Source organism: Hyperolius riggenbachi, chromosome 1 (genome assembly GCF_040937935.1).
Source record: "Hyperolius riggenbachi isolate aHypRig1 chromosome 1, aHypRig1.pri, whole genome shotgun sequence".
Classification (NCBI taxonomy): Eukaryota; Metazoa; Chordata; class Amphibia; order Anura; family Hyperoliidae; genus Hyperolius; species Hyperolius riggenbachi.
Window position 1 is genome coordinate 280,712,022 of NC_090646.1, and position 17,246 is coordinate 280,729,267.

Consider the following 17,246-nt stretch of genomic DNA (forward strand, 5'->3'; position numbering starts at 1 on the left):
TCATCTCCTCTCTGGGTTTCAACTATCACCTATATGCAGATGACACCCAGATTTACCTCCATACCACTGACCTCTCCACCACCACCATGGAGAAGGTATCCTCTGGCCTCTCGGCTATTTCATCCTGGATGTCTGCCAGGTTCCTAAAATTAAACCTGGATAAGACTGAACTCCTAATCTTCCCACCCCGTGCTGCCTCACCCCCCACTGACCTCTACGTCACTGTCAATGGCACAATCATTCATCCAACCACACAAGCCCGCTGCCTGGGTGTCACCCTGGACTCGGCCCTCTCCTTCACCTCCCACATCCAAACCATAGCTAGGGCCTGCTATTTCCACCTACGCAACATCTCCAAGATCCGGCCTTTCCTGACCCCAGACACTGCCAAACTCCTTGCCCATGCCCTCATCATCTCCCGCCTGGACTACTGCAACTCCCTCCTGTCAGGCCTCCCTCAAAACCGCATAGCCCCCCTACAATCCATCATGAACGCAGCAGCCAGACTCATCTACTCCTCCCACCGCTCTGTCTCCACGACTCCCCTACGCAAATCTCTTCATTGGCTTCCAATTCACTTCAGAATTAGCTTAAAGGTCCTATGTTTGGCCTACAAATCCATACACAAATCCTGCCCAATCTACATCTCTGACCTGGTCAGCAGATATACACCTGGCCGCCCACTTCGCTCCTCCAACAAACTCCTCTTAACCACCCCACGTATCTCGCACTCCCATGCACGACTGCAGGACTTCACTAGAGCTGCCCCCATCCTGTGGAACTCTCTCCCACTGCCCATCAGGCTCGCTCCCACCTTCAAAAAAGCACTCAAAACTCACTTCTTCAAGGAGGCCTACATCAACTCAACACTGCCCTAATCCTTTCTGCCTATAACTTCTTGCCGCACCCCCTCCTTTTGTGTCACCAACCCCTCCCTCTAGATTGTAAGCCTTTGGCAGGGCCTTCTCCCCTTGTGTCTCATACTTGACTGTGTGCACTTTACCCAGAATTTGGAACTTGTTACCACTACTACTCCAGTTTATGATCTGGCATTGTACTACTGTCTGCATTGTGTTGTGTATCTTTTTGCTATTACCTGTATTGTTGTATCTATTGTCTATTACCTGTATTGTTCTGTCACCCCTGTTATCATTGTCTGTAACCTTATTTATTGTACAGTGCTGCGTAATATGTTGGCGCTATATAAATCTAATTAATAATAATAATAATTCCCCCTCATATGTGACTCATCACACTTTTTAATTTGATCTTTTGGCTGTGTCAGGTATGTTGACAATATGTCTGCTTCCATGAAAGCAGGAAGTAGAAACACAGCAAATTTATTGCAGGATTTCTATTAAATACATTTTTTTCTTTAAAGGTTATTATGCTGTTGCATATCTTTTAGAGCAGAGCGGAAGTTCTGAGTTCAGGTCCACTTTGAGGCACCTATACAATGCAGAGGGGCAGTAAGGGGGAGGGGAGGGTGTGTATGTGTAATGCAATACTATTATTATTATTTAGTATATACAGTGGGTTGCAAAAGTATTCGGCCCCCTTGAAGTTTTCCACATTTTGTCATATTACTGCCACAAACATGAATCAATTTTATTGGAATTGCACATGAAAGACCAACACAAAGTGGTGTACACGTGGAAGTGGAACAAAAAATCAGACATGATTCCAAACATTTTTTACAAATAAATAAGTGCAAAGTGGGGTGTGCGTAATTATTCGGCCCCTTTTGGTCTGAGTGCAATCAGTTTCCCATAGACATTGCCTGATGAGTGCTAATGACTAAATAGAGTGCACCTGTGTGTAATCTAATGTCAGTACAAATACATCTGCTCTGTGACAGCCTCAGAGGTTGTCTAAGAGAATCTTGGGAGCAGCAACACCATGAAGTCCAAAGAACACACCAGACAGGTCAGGGATAAAGTTATTGAGAAATTTAAAGCAGGCTTAGGCGACAAAAAGATTTCCAAAGCCTTGAACATCCCACGGAGCACTGTTCAAGCGATCATTCAGAAATGGAAGGAGTATGGCACAACTGTAAACCTACCAAGACAAGGCCGTCCACCTAAACTCACAGGCCGAACAAGGAGAGCGCTAATCAGAAATGCAGTCAAGAGGCCCATGGTGACTCTGGATGAGCTGCAGAGATCTACAGCTCAGGTGGGATAATCTATCCATAGGACAACTATTAGTCATGCACTGCACAAAGTTGGCTCTTATGGAAGAGTGGCAAGAAGAAAGCCATTGTTAACATTGTTAACAGGTTCCTCCTCAACCTCCATCCCACTTTCAGTTGGGGTCCCCCAAGGCTCTGTTCTTGGTCCCCTGCTGTTCTCCATTTACACCACCTCCTTTGGAAAACTCATCTCCTCTCTGGGTTTCAACTATCACCTATATGCAGATGACACCCAGATTTACCTCCATACCACTGACCTCTCCACCACCACCATGGAGAAGGTATCCTCTGGCCTCTCGGCTATTTCATCCTGGATGTCTGCCAGGTTCCTAAAATTAAACCTGGATAAGACTGAACTCCTAATCTTCCCACCCCGTGCTGCCTCACCCCCCACTGACCTCTACGTCACTGTCAATGGCACAATCATTCATCCAACCACACAAGCCCGCTGCCTGGGTGTCACCCTGGACTCGGCCCTCTCCTTCACCTCCCACATCCAAACCATAGCTAGGGCCTGCTATTTCCACCTACGCAACATCTCCAAGATCCGGCCTTTCCTGACCCCAGACACTGCCAAACTCCTTGCCCATGCCCTCATCATCTCCCGCCTGGACTACTGCAACTCCCTCCTGTCAGGCCTCCCTCAAAACCGCATAGCCCCCCTACAATCCATCATGAACGCAGCAGCCAGACTCATCTACTCCTCCCACCGCTCTGTCTCCACGACTCCCCTACGCAAATCTCTTCATTGGCTTCCAATTCACTTCAGAATTAGCTTAAAGGTCCTATGTTTGGCCTACAAATCCATACACAAATCCTGCCCAATCTACATCTCTGACCTGGTCAGCAGATATACACCTGGCCGCCCACTTCGCTCCTCCAACAAACTCCTCTTAACCACCCCACGTATCTCGCACTCCCATGCACGATTGCAGGACTTCACTAGAGCTGCCCCCATCCTGTGGAACTCTCTCCCACTGCCCATCAGGCTCGCTCCCACCTTCAAAAAAGCACTCAAAACTCACTTCTTCAAGGAGGCCTACATCAACTCAACACTGCCCTAATCCTTTCTGCCTATAACTTCTTGCCGCACCCCCTCCTTTTGTGTCACCAACCCCTCCCTCTAGATTGTGAGCCTTTGGCAGGGCCTTCTCCCCTTGTGTCTCATACTTGACTGTGTGCACTTTACCCAGAATTTGGAACTTGTTACCACTACTACTCCAGTTTATGATCTGGCATTGTACTACTGTCTGCATTGTGTTGTGTATCTTTTTGCTATTACCTGTATTGTTGTATCTATTGTCTATTACCTGTATTGTTCTGTCACCCCTGTTATCATTGTCTGTAACCTTATTTATTGTACAGTGCTGCGTAATATGTTGGCGCTATATAAATCTAATTAATAATAATAATAATTCCCCCTCATATGTGACTCATCACACTTTTTAATTTGATCTTTTGGCTGTGTCAGGTATGTTGACAATATGTCTGCTTCCATGAAAGCAGGAAGTAGAAACACAGCAAATTTATTGCAGGATTTCTATTAAATACATTTTTTTCTTTAAAGGTTATTATGCTGTTGCATATCTTTTAGAGCAGAGCGGAAGTTCTGAGTTCAGGTCCACTTTAAGGCACCTATACAATGCAGAGGGGCAGTAAGGGGGAGGGGAGGGTGTGTATGTGTAATGCAATACTATTATTATTATTTAGTATATACAGTGGGTTGCAAAAGTATTCGGCCCCCTTGAAGTTTTCCACATTTTGTCATATTACTGCCACAAACATGAATCAATTTTATTGGAATTGCACATGAAAGACCAACACAAAGTGGTGTACACGTGGAAGTGGAACAAAAAATCAGACATGATTCCAAACATTTTTTACAAATAAATAAGTGCAAAGTGGGGTGTGCGTAATTATTCGGCCCCTTTTGGTCTGAGTGCAATCAGTTTCCCATAGACATTGCCTGATGAGTGCTAATGACTAAATAGAGTGCACCTGTGTGTAATCTAATGTCAGTACAAATACATCTGCTCTGTGACAGCCTCAGAGGTTGTCTAAGAGAATCTTGGGAGCAGCAACACCATGAAGTCCAAAGAACACACCAGACAGGTCAGGGATAAAGTTATTGAGAAATTTAAAGCAGGCTTAGGCGACAAAAAGATTTCCAAAGCCTTGAACATCCCACGGAGCACTGTTCAAGCGATCATTCAGAAATGGAAGGAGTATGGCACAACTGTAAACCTACCAAGACAAGGCCGTCCACCTAAACTCACAGGCCGAACAAGGAGAGCGCTAATCAGAAATGCAGTCAAGAGGCCCATGGTGACTCTGGATGAGCTGCAGAGATCTACAGCTCAGGTGGGATAATCTATCCATAGGACAACTATTAGTCATGCACTGCACAAAGTTGGCTCTTATGGAAGAGTGGCAAGAAGAAAGCCATTGTTAACAGAAAGCATAAGAAGTCCCGTTTGCAGTTTGCCACATGCCATGTGGGGGACACAGCAAACATGTGGAAGAAGGTGATCTGGTCAGATGAGACCAAAATGGAACTTTTTGGCCAAAATGCAAAACGTTATGTGTAGCAGAAAACTAACACTGCAGATCACTCAGAGAACACACCATCCCCACTGTCAAATATGGTGGTGGCAGCATCATGCTCTGGGGTTGCTTCTCTTCAGCAGGGACAGGGAAGCTGGTCAAAGTTGATAGGAAGATGGATGGAGCCAAATACAGGGCAATCTTGGAAGAAAACCTCTTGGAGTCTGCAAAAGACTTGAGACTGGGGCCGAGGTTCACCTTCCAACAGGACAACAACTCTAAACATAAAGCCAAGGCAACAATGGAATGGTTTAAAACAAAACTTATCCATGTGTTAGAATGGCCCAGTCAAAGTCCAGATCTAAATCCAATCGAGAATCTGTGGCAAGATCTGAAAACTGCTGTTCACAAACGCTGTCCATCTAATCTGACTTAGCTGGAGCTGTTTTGCAAAGAAGAATGGGCAAGGATTTCAGTCTCTAGATGTGCAAAGCTGGTAGAGACATACCCTAAAAGACTGGTAGCTGTAATTGCAGCAAAAGGTGGTTCTACAAAGTATTGACTCAGGGGGCTGAATAATTACGCACACCCCACTTTGCAGTTATTGATTTGTAAAAAATGTTTGGAATCGTGTATGATTTTCGTTCCACTTCTCACGTGTACACCACTTTGTATTGGTCTTTCACGTGGAATTCCAATAAAATTGAATCATGTTTGTGGCAGTAATGTGGCAAAATGTGGAAAACTTCAAGGGGGCCGAATACTTTTGCAAGCCACTGTATATAGTGCCAACATCTTTCACAGTGCTGTACAAAGTATATTGTCTTGTAACTTGACTGTCCCTCTGAGGAGCTCACAATCTAATCCCTACCATAGTCATATGTCTATGTATGTATCATGTAGTGTATGAATCATGGTCTAGGGCCAATTTAGAAGGAAGCCAGTTAACGTATCTGTATGTTATTCGGATGTGGGAGGAAGCCTGAGTGCCCGGAGGAACCCCATGCAGACATGGGAAGAACGCCGCTTAGATAGATAGCTGAACCGAGGACCCAGCGCTGCAAGGCGAGAGAGCTAACCTCTACACCACCACGTTGCCCATGTAAGATGAAGCATTAGTTTCAGTGCACAGCTGAATTTTCAGTGTTGAACCTCCACCATATAGCATTCAGAATCAGAATTATTTATTTTACCAAGTACAAACGGGGGGGGGGGGGGGGGGGGGCGGTTGTACCTGGAATAAGTTTTGGCTCATACAGGTTCTGGAAGGATGGGGGGGGGGGGGATAATGTCCAAAAGCCAAGAGCCGAGGCTGCCATACTACAATGCCACCAGATGCACTTGCCGATCATCTGTCATCCCTGGGAGGAGGAGGGGGGGGGGTGAGCAGAGGGAGGCGAAAGTTCAGCAGTGATGACCCAGTTCTTCATGAATGAAACCTGCGTTGATGGCTGTTGCTGCTGAGAATCTAGATTGCTGAAATCTGTCATTGCCGGCCAAGGCGTTCCAGTTCAAAAGGTGCTGTAGTGTTTATTTCTGTGGTGGGTCCCAACTCCTGGGCAGCATTCAGCATGACTGGTCAAGATAATCTGGCTGTCAAAGAAGAGTCTGGCTGCGGCGACCCTTATTTCCAGTTTAGTGGCTGGCATCATGGAGGGGCTGAGCTAGAGTTGTCCCTGCTGCTGTGAAACAGCAGCAGCCAATGGATTGATGGATGGAGCCAGCATCCAGTGAGGCCAAAAGCTTCCCGTTCAGTGCGGTGTCTTCCTACCTTAGTGCAGCCCTGAACTCCTGGGTAGCAGTGGTGGACTCCTCAAGGCCTGTACCTGTACAGACAACAGACCCTGGCAGTGGCAAGGTGGAAAAAAACTCCAGGTCCCGGACTCCACACAACCAGCGTCCCAGGCTACACCGGACCACACTGCACACCTTCAGGGGGAAAACAAGGTGAATTGGTAGAGAAAAGGGAAGAAAAACAAGAAAAAGCCCAAACCCTGTGACCATGGCTGCCAATTAAGGCGCCATATTTCCAGCAGTTTAACATAATGTAAGCAATCCTTCACCTCCTCACCAAACCTCGACACATCAGTTTCAGTTATTTGTTAAAGCAGAAGTCTCCTGTTTCAGTTTGAAATGAATGATCCAGCCACACACAGATCCAGTAATTAATGTATTCCTCATCTTTTTTGCTCATCTGATTAAAGGCTCTTTCTCAGGCTACCTTGTGATAATTAATTGCTGTCTTATTATCATATAATCTTTGAGTTACACAAAGCAGGACTGCTATTGGTTTTCCCTTTGGGAGTGGGAAGGAACACTTTTAGTAAAGAACGAAGGAAGAACCACACTGACCACCCAGAAGCAAAAGGCTCTGCTACAGGAGGCTAAAAGACAACTGCCAGGGGAGTCCTGTAAATTAAACACATGTTCAGGTTTATTCTCATCTAAAGATAAAAAGCATAATGCATTTTTTATTCTTTTTTGGTAAAATTGCTGTTGATGTCACTCTCAGAGTTGTAAAACATCTGGACCGAGAAATACAATATCATCAGTTATAATACACAACAAAAATGTAAGCCTTAAAGAAGACCTAAACCCCATTCAATGTGACTCAGTCTCCACATGTAGGGCATGATGCATTAGGAAAATGCAAAAACGCATTAGTTAGAATTTGCTCACAGGAATCAAAATGATGGTAGAAAAAACAACTCAATTACGGATTCCTGTTGGTGGATAAACTATTACCTCATGATTGCCTTTCTTTGCTAACTCTAGTTGGAGGCTTATGCTCATACACATATCATTCTGTCAAGATTCAATACAAACATGGAGGAACAGACTTCAGCTGCAGTGCTCCCAAGCAGGTGAAATCAGGGCTGGCTGATTGGCAGAAGGGATGAAGGGAGGGTGCACTATTTCTTTCTTCCCTTCCTCTTCTAGGGTACCCCTGCTGTGTTCCCTTATAGCAGAGTAGCAGTGCAGCGGTGGTTCTTGAAGAAGAGTTTCACCTGCTCTGTACACCCATGTTTTTCTGCACGCTACATGATTACATGCGATGTGTAGGAGGTCAAGACAGGCAGAGAGTGGATGTAATTTCCTGTCACACAACAGAATAGGTAATTACCATATACCAAAACATATCACATGACTGTCCGTTAGGACAGGCAAACAAGCTTTTTACACTTTTGATTGCTGTGGTGTACATGTTCAATAATAGATTTTTTTCTTTGCTGCTCTGCATGTGGAGAGCAAGTCATACTTCAAAGTTTAGGTGCACTTTAAAGGAACACAGATCTAAAACACAACAAATCTGATGAAATAATTCACTACAGGATATTTTGTATTATAAATCACATGCATAGTATTTATTTAGCTATTGTTACTCATTTTGAATATTATGGTGAGCATAGGATGGCACTGGTGATTAATGGAATTATAATACTTTACTTATAAAGAGCCAACATATTATGTAGTGCTGCACAATAAATCAGTAAAGGATATTACATTAGATATGCAAGATAAACACAAATGAACACGATAAAAGATAGAAAGGTCTGTGCCCCAAGAGATGGAGTTAGAGTTGGGAGTAATATGGAAAAGAGATAATTCTGAAGATGTATCGCATTAATTGTTACTGAATGATTAGAGCAGAGGGGAAGATGGATAAACAATTTGTAAGACATGTGAGAGATCCTTTGCAAAAAGTTAAAGGTAAGAAAATTATTATAGCAGGAAAAGGGCACAATAGGGAGCGGAAGACAGCAGAACATCCGGGGGGCAGTTTGGGGTCTATTTGTATTTACCTGTGACCCCACCCCAATCTGTCCTTATTAAGACAGTCATTTACAGGTTCTGTCATTTTTAGCATTTCCCCAAATAAAAACTAGTTTTATTGTTGACTGTGTTCTCACTGGAGAAATTTCCTGTTCTTATTAACTCTATTGCTGGGAAAACAAATGTGAGGCAATCACCCCAACTGATCAAGACAGCAGTAAAGTTATGAAGTAAAAAAAAAATGTGGCTAGCATTTTACTTTAAATATACCTACATGAGAGTCTAAACCTTCCTGGGACGTTTATAGTTAAATTTAAATACAGTTGTAATGTAAAGATCAGAAGGATTGTACATGACACTTCCAGCCTGGGTAGTTTATATTTATTGGTTCAGAAGTGTAAAAATATTTGGTGGTAAAATGAACCCAGCGGATGTTTTTGCTGGCAGAAATGAACTAATGGCAACTGTACTGCTTATTGTGAAAGAATTAACAGCTGAGCATGTAAGTATTTAACTTTAACTGTTACAAAAAGACAGCCAGTATTTTGCGATTAATTGGATTATGTTGGCTTTCCACTTCCCACCCAGATCATTTGGCACCTTTGTTATTTACTTATCCCCCAAAAGGTTAATAAAGAGATGAAAGCTTAATGTTTCTTAATGTGTACTGACTACTCTTCCATCAGGTACTTTTGTAATGCTGTAATACCTACATGTATCAGTTGTATGTAGGATAAAATAAACAATGAATCATTATCATTATTGGCTAGATATTACTTTCTACCTGCAGAGTTCAATGAACAAATTTTAAAAAATAAACATTCAATCTAAAAAATATTGACACATTATACAGGCTTAATAAAATTAGGAATTGCACTCACATTGCACATTACTGCAATTGCACCATCACTATACCTTCAATAACTCATGGCCTAGTGTGGTCCAGATGAGAGTTGCAAACAAGTTTTTAAGCATAGGCAAACCTAGGGAACAGGTAGCACGGATCATTTGCTCGAATTGGTTTTGGTTATGCAAGTAGCATAACATGCAGTATATTAGCAACACATGCATTTCCTAGTTGATGCAGGTTGTGCTATTTGAGCCATGTGACTGACATAAATAACAGTATAATTGTCATGCACTAACTATGCATGGTAATTTTAATGTAGTTAAGTGAATATCCCCACTTGTTTCAATATGCCCACTCTCCTTATAAAATAAAACCACGCAAGGTAATGCAGACTACCAAAAACAAGTAAAGAATACCAACAATGTGCAGATATTACCAATGAGGTAGAATTGACCAAATATAGGCTATAAGAAATTATACTAATAACAAAAAATTGTGACACATAGTTTCTAATCACAGAGTACTCTGGTCTCCGCCTCAATGTAGCCATTCAGCAATGTTCCTACACAGACTTCCGATGTCACAAAACATGCACTCTGGCCTTGATAAAGGAATGCTGTTGCACACTGAATGATGGCAATGAAGAAAAGACAAGAGGACCTGCAGCTGGAGTTGGTATTCATGCTTCGCTGCTCTGCTGTTTGGATTGGGGGAGAGAGTTGGGCTCCCTTAGTTCCCTCTGCAGTCACAGGAGTAGTGGGGGTTATGGTTATGCCATTGCCTGCCTGCAGTCTAGATGATATTTACCCCTTATAAAGCGGAGCCAACAACTCCCTCCCCTGTCTTCATAAAATACAGGGGGGTGGCGCCCCTTGGGCGACATCGCGGGGCTGGGATGTACAGACACATGCAGTCCGTTGCTATGTGGGGTCGACGGAGGGCTGTATGCATGATGTCATGCTGCAGGAGCAGCGTGCACAATACAATGGGCCCTCGCTCAGACCAAGATTATTGGCTGAGGCGGTCTTTATTGGCCATTCCAATGTAGCTTTAAAAAATACCATCCCCCAGACAGACTGCAGCATGGACAATAATCATTCCGATCCCCACCCCATAATGCATGCTTTTTTAGAGTGCACTGAGCACCCAGGACACTTTTTTTTATAATGAACCTCATAAAGTGTGCGGTTGGGGGGGTCGCTATTGCTTACCTACAGGGCACTGCTCCTCTAGCCACTCCACATGGAGTCTGCAGCATCCAGGAGTTCAAAGATTCCACTTGTGGAGTGTGCTCTGCAATGCATGCCAAAAGCTGTAGATCGTAGATGTGAGTACATCTGTCATTGGGAAGATGTACGCATTGTGGGGGTCAGAAGCGCCCTTTGAGGTAATAAAAAAAAAAGTTTCCTGGGTACTCAGTGCACTTTAACTTCTCAAACAACACCTAATTCATGTGCGCGAGTGCACGTATACACAGACACATACAAAGGCAGACACACACAAACACACAACACTACACACAGACACAACACAAACAGACACACACAGCACTACGCACAGACAGACTATACACACACACACACACACACACAACACCACACATACACACACACACACACATACACACACACACACAACACCACACATACACACACACACACACACACACACACACACACACACACACACACACACACACACACACACACACACACACACACACACAGAAATAAGGATAAGGAACCCATTACCAGCTACTTCTCCTGCACAAAGTTTTTTTTCTCCCTCTCTACCCTCTACTCCATCTCCACTACCACCAACAGGGAAAAGATAACACAATTCCTCACTGCAGCCTTGAACTACTGTCGTTCAGAAGCAGCCTGTCCAATGCCTGCAGAGTCCAGGGAAAAGGCAGCAGCAGCATAAGCTGATCTGCCCGTGCATGCAGGTTTAGGACGAGTGCTGTAATAACAGCGTAGGAGATTTGGGGGCAGCCGGCGCCACCATAGACCATAATAGGAATTACAGCTATAGCGGCGCACAGTGAGTAACTTTGGCGCCATCAGAAGACGGAGCTAAAGTTACTTTTAAAACACTGTAATTCGGCCTCCAGCAATAGCTGGAAGCCGAATTACATAATTCCTTACCATCCACGTGGACCTGGAGGGGAAATAGTAATTAACGCCACCGGGACTAGTGCAGCAGCAGGATAAACCATATATCGGCTGTATCCTGCGCCCAAGTCTCCTGGCGGGAATTTCATACGGTTTATAAGCCTGCCTGCTGAAGTGTCCTTGCAGTTCAGTCTCCATGAGGGGGTAGGGGATTGGCAGGGGAAGGGAGGCATTATAGTTACGTTGCCACTTGCTGGGCAGCAATGATACAGTGGGGGGCGGACACTCTGCAGAACGGGGCAGCTGCAGTTACATCATGGGTGATTGGGGATGTTTCTCCCAGCCGCCTCTGTCTGTACAGTACAAGGCACCTGTAGGCTCGTGCCTACAATGCCTACTGCTAAATCTGTCCCTGGCAGGTGGCTATAAGACTATGCAGCTCCAAGTTTTTGCTACTGTGATATAGTTGTAATCAGGCCTATTAATCACAAATAGAAAAATCGTCCTCAAATACGGATGAAGAAATAAATACTGTACAGTGTTTACCTAAAACATCTCTCGTGTGGTACAACAACTTAGGGCTAGAGATTGCCCGAACCTCCGATTTTCGGTTCGCGAAACCGAGTTCACGAACCTTCGCAAACGTTTGTGAACATGCGAACTTCCACGAACCGCAATAGACTTCAATGGGGAGGCGAACTTTAAAAACTAGAAACACCTATGCTGGCCACAAAAGTGATGGAAAAGATGTTTCAAGGGGTCTAACATCTGAGTTTTTGAATGGATGAGTGGGATACACGCCAAAAGTCCCGGGGAAAAATCTGAATTTGACGCAAAGCAGCGTTTTAAGGGCAGAAATCACATTGCATGCTAAATTGGAGGCCTAAAGTGCTTTAAAACATCTTGAATGTGTATACATCAATCAGGGAGTGTAATTAGAGTACTGCTTCACACTGACAGACTAAACTCCCTGTGTAACGCACCGCAAACAGCTGTTTGTGTTGTGATGGCCGTGCTGGACATGGCGGTTTTCAAACCCATATGGTCGTCAGGCTGAGGGAGCTGAATGACAGAACAACAGTGACTGAGTGTCCAGCTGATCGAATTTGGTCTCTCCACAATGAAGCAACGACCTAATTATCTTCTTAGGTGAGGTGTGCCCCCAACCCCAACACACTCATGTAGCCGTCGGTCATTGCTTCATTGTGATACGCAAGCCCCTTTACCACGGCAAGGTAACGATCACGAAGGGGAATTGACACATGTACAGCGCAGCCAGAAAAATTAGGCAGGCATGTACACGCACCAGAAAAATTATTATAGCGGCCACTGCTAGCAGCGGCCTTAAAAATTCAGGAATCCGTCTGGAGTCCTGGACCCTGTTGGTGGTGGCGGAGGAGGCAGTAAAGCGGCTAGTGGGCAGAGGTGCTGTGTGGGGAGCGACTTAGTCATAGGGCAGGCAGTCACACGGCGTGCAGGCAGAGATGCTGTGTGCGGGAACTGACTTAGTCTTCGGGCGGGCAGTAGCCCTCCGGGATCCATGCCTCATTCATTTTGATAAAGGTGAGGTACTGAACACTTTTGTGACTTAGGCGACTTCTCGTCTCTGTGACAATGCCTCCAGCTGCGCTAAAGGTCCTTTCTGACAGGATGCTCGAGGCAGGGCAAGACAGAAGTTGGATGGCAAATTGTGACAGCTCTGGCTACAGGTCAAGCCTGCGCACCCAGTAGTCCAAGGGTTCATCGCTGCTCACACTGTCTACATCCACACTTAAGGCCAGGTAGTCGGCTACCTGCTGGTCGAGGCGTTGGTGGAGGGTGGATCCGGAAGCGCTAAGGCGAGGCGTTGGACTAAAGAATGTCCGCATGTCCGACATCACCATGAGATCGCTGGAGCGCCCTGTCCTTGCCTGAGTGGACATGGGAGAAGGATTACTGGCAGTGGTACCTTTATTCCGTTGTACTGTGACATCACCCTTAAACGCACTGTAAAGCATAGTTGCCAGCTTGTTCTGCAAGTGCTGCATCCTTTCTGCCTTCTGGTGATTTGGAAACATCTCCGCCACTTTGTGCCTATACTGAGGGTCTAGTAGCGTGGCCACCCAGTACAGCTCATTCCCCTTGAGTTCTTTTATAAGGGGGGGGGGGGGTCCCTCAACAGGCTGGACAGCATGAAAAATGCCATCTGCACAAAGTTGGATGCAGACGTACTATCCATCTCCTCTTGCTCTTTCTCAGTGATGTCAGCTCTCCTTCTCCCCCCAGCCACGACCAATACCGCAGGAAAGTTAAGCAGCACAAGCCCCCTGCGACACCTACTGTGGTTGTTCTTCCGCCGCCTCCTACAAAACAACACCTTCCTCATCATCTGACTCCTCTTCCCCACACGACTCTTCCTCCTCCTCCTCCCCCTTCTGTGCTGCCGCAGGTGTTGAGGAATCATCTTCTTCTGCGGAGAATTGATCCCACAACTCTTCCTCCTGTTTCTGTTCATGTTCATGCTCCTCCACAGCTTGATCCACCACTCTACGCACGGCAGGAAGAAAGCATATGGGATCAAATCGCTGATGGCGCCTTCACTTCGACTCACCAGGTTTGTCACCTCCTCAAACGGCCGCATGAGCCTGCAGGCATTTTGCATGAGTGTCCAGTACTTCAGCCAGAACATCCCCATCTCCCCAGACTGTGTCCTTTGACTGTAGTTGTAGAGATACTGTTTGACAGACAGAGAGGTAGCACACGGTTATACAACACAGCACACGATTATAAATGCAAATAGGGTATAAGTTGCATGTAATTGGAATTAACAGAGACCCAGCAATTCAAATTCAAGTTACTCCATGGCAAATGTGTCATAACTGGGGTTGCAAGATGAAAAAGGATACACCAGGGAGAACCTGCCAAAGGCTTACAATCTAAAGACTAACAAAGTAAGGATAATTCCAGGTAGCTTAACACCGAACCAGATACTGTTCTTTTCGTTTCCATCAAGTTTCCTAAAAACAGTTATAGCAGCTGCAGGCTGAAGTTGAAGATAATATTTAATGACATTCAGTAATAAGTTTATGCAACAAGAAATTCAATGAAATGGTCGCGCATCTAGCCAAGATGCACCTGACAAACACTCACTGCATAGGGCTAATAAGCCTCACAAAGGCACAACTGTGCTCATTGGAGTAGAACAGGTGCATTAAGAACTAATGCATTAAGAACGAATGCATCTCACAATACAAATAAAGGAAGCAAATTTATGCATTACACGTTATTCAACTTATTTTTTAGGGGACCTTACCCTTCTCTTATTGAGAGAGACATCGGTTCCACGCTGCGAAACATGTTTGCAGGGATGCCGCATGCAGTAATAAGTTAACTTGTGCAGCGATTATACGTGTTAGAATACAATTTATAAACGAAAGTAGAATTACTCTTTAATGCGCCCCTCTCCTGTGTCTAACACTAGCTGCAACCAATGATAACCCTAAAGATGCCCATTACTGATAGAGTCCCACGGCTGATCGATCATTTCCAATCGCTCTTTATTCAATCACAAACGATGGGTTGTGCCCATTAACCAGTTAAGGACCACAGGTTTATACACCCCTAGTGACCAGGCGATTTTTTACAATTCAGCACACTGCAGCTTTAAAAGCTCACTGCAGGGCCATAAAACTGAGCTCACAAATGAATCTTGTCCCCTTTTCTTGCCACCAACAGAGCTTTCTGTTGGTGGCATCTGATTGCTGCTGCAACATTTTTTTTTTGTTTGTTTTATTTTTAAATAAAATGTACTGTTTTATTTAAATTTATCCCCGCCACCCCTGCCGAGATCCAATCATGCTGATCACCTCTCATAGGCATCAGTCTATGAGAGGAATCAGCTTGCGAGCCTCTCCTGGGGACAGCTCAGTGACAGAGCTGTCCCCTGTACAGTGCTGCACTAGATCACAGAGCTGTACATGTAAATACATGTCTTTTTTGTCTTGTAACAGCCGGCTAGCTGCGATCACGGGCTAGCAGGCTGATCGCTGCGGCCGCTTCTCTCCCCCTTCAGGGAACGGGCGCTGAGCGTGCACTTGTTCCCAGCAAATCTCACGCATTGCGAGATGACGCAATCCTGGGTTAGGCGCTCTGTGGTCGCAATTCTGGGTGAGCCAGTCGCAGAGTGGTTAACAATCAAATTCCTACTAACCAATTCAATAAGATCAATAGAATTTATAATTTTTTTGGGACGCTCCCATTGACCTGATCGGATTGTTTTGTAGGAATTCAGCTGTTCAGCAATTAATAGGCATGACCAGTCATTTACTGTAGCGATTGGAAACGATCAATCGCCCTTGGGATTGTATTGTTAATGGGCACCTTTAGTTTAACTTTTTCCTATACTTACCCCTTTGCCTTCCAGATGTAAACATTTGGTCTAACCTTTGACCAAGGCCTTACTCTAACCTGTGACCTTCCAAAAAAAAACAACGAATCCCCATAACACTTAATTTCTCTGATTTTACTTAGCACCACTACTAACAATACTTATATAACCAACATATTTCTGCATGGCCTCATAGTATGCTGTTTAGATTACTGTAACAGCCTCCTGTGTGTCATACCACCAAACAAACTGGCTCCACTCCCATCTTTCTTCTTTCTCTTGTACTGCTGCTTCTCAGACTAATGTTTCAAGTCCTACCCCATACAGTCACCTTATTCAATGGCATGCACTGATGAGGGTCCGAAACTGTATGTATGTTAGATTTTTTTGTGGCTCTGCACAATTAACAAACTGACACATCATTGCATTCCAGTGGTTCCATAGGTATGTATAGCTTTCAGGGACATCAAAGGGATGATTTGCATATTCACCAATGATGGATTGTGGGACAACTCATATACTCACTCCAACTTGAATATTCACAAATACCTTCTGTTCGAAGAAGACACATTTCTGTTTTGCTCAAAATTGATGTATGAGTACCTTCCCTCCACTTGCCTCACACAACTTCTGCTTTTGCTCTTTTGAAAACAAAAGGATGAAGGGCACACTTTGCTAACTTCATTTCTGAGTAATATCTGCTGTGCCCAGTGGGGGCATTGAGAGAGGAAAAAAACACTCCACTACATAGAAGATTTCTGAATCAAAGCAAACCTAAACTGAAAATAAATCAGATAATTAATTGTATGTTAAGTAATAATAATAAATAGAACATAAGTAACCTAGAACAGAGTCTCATATTTGTATTTTCAGTTTAAGAGCTTAATTTTTTAGCTTGAATTCTTAAACCACGACCATTGCAGTCTGCTGCAAACTAAACAGAAGTTAAAGAGAAACTCCGACCAAGAATTGAACTTTATCCCAATCAGTAGCTGATACTGCCTTTTACAAGAGAAATCTATTCCTTTTCACAAACAGACCATCAGAGGGCGCTGTATGACTGATATTGTGGTGAAACCCCTCCCACAAGAAACTCTGAGTACGTACTCCTGGCAGTTTCCTGTCTGTGAACCTTGCTGCATTGTGGGAAATAGCTGTTTACAGCTGTTTCCAACTGCCCAAAAAGCATGCAGCAGCTACATCACCTGCCAACAGTAAAAATATCATCATGTAATAAATGTCAGAATGTAAATCAGGGATTTAAAAGATTTTACAATGGGTAAACACTGACTAAATCATTTATACATAATTATTGTAAATATGAAGCACTTTTTTTATTACATTATTTTCACTGGAGTTCGTCTTTAACCACTTAGCAACCCTTGCCACGCTTATCTACGCCCCTTT

The 17,246-nt window shown here is 44.3% G+C and overlaps 1 protein-coding gene across 1 annotated transcript in view; it reads right to left on the bottom strand.

Moving 5' to 3' along the window:
• The window catches only part of CFAP299 (cilia and flagella associated protein 299), a 634,310-nt gene that overhangs the window by 240,818 nt on the left and 376,246 nt on the right, over positions 1-17,246 (bottom strand). The gene's annotated exons all lie outside the window — the stretch shown is intronic.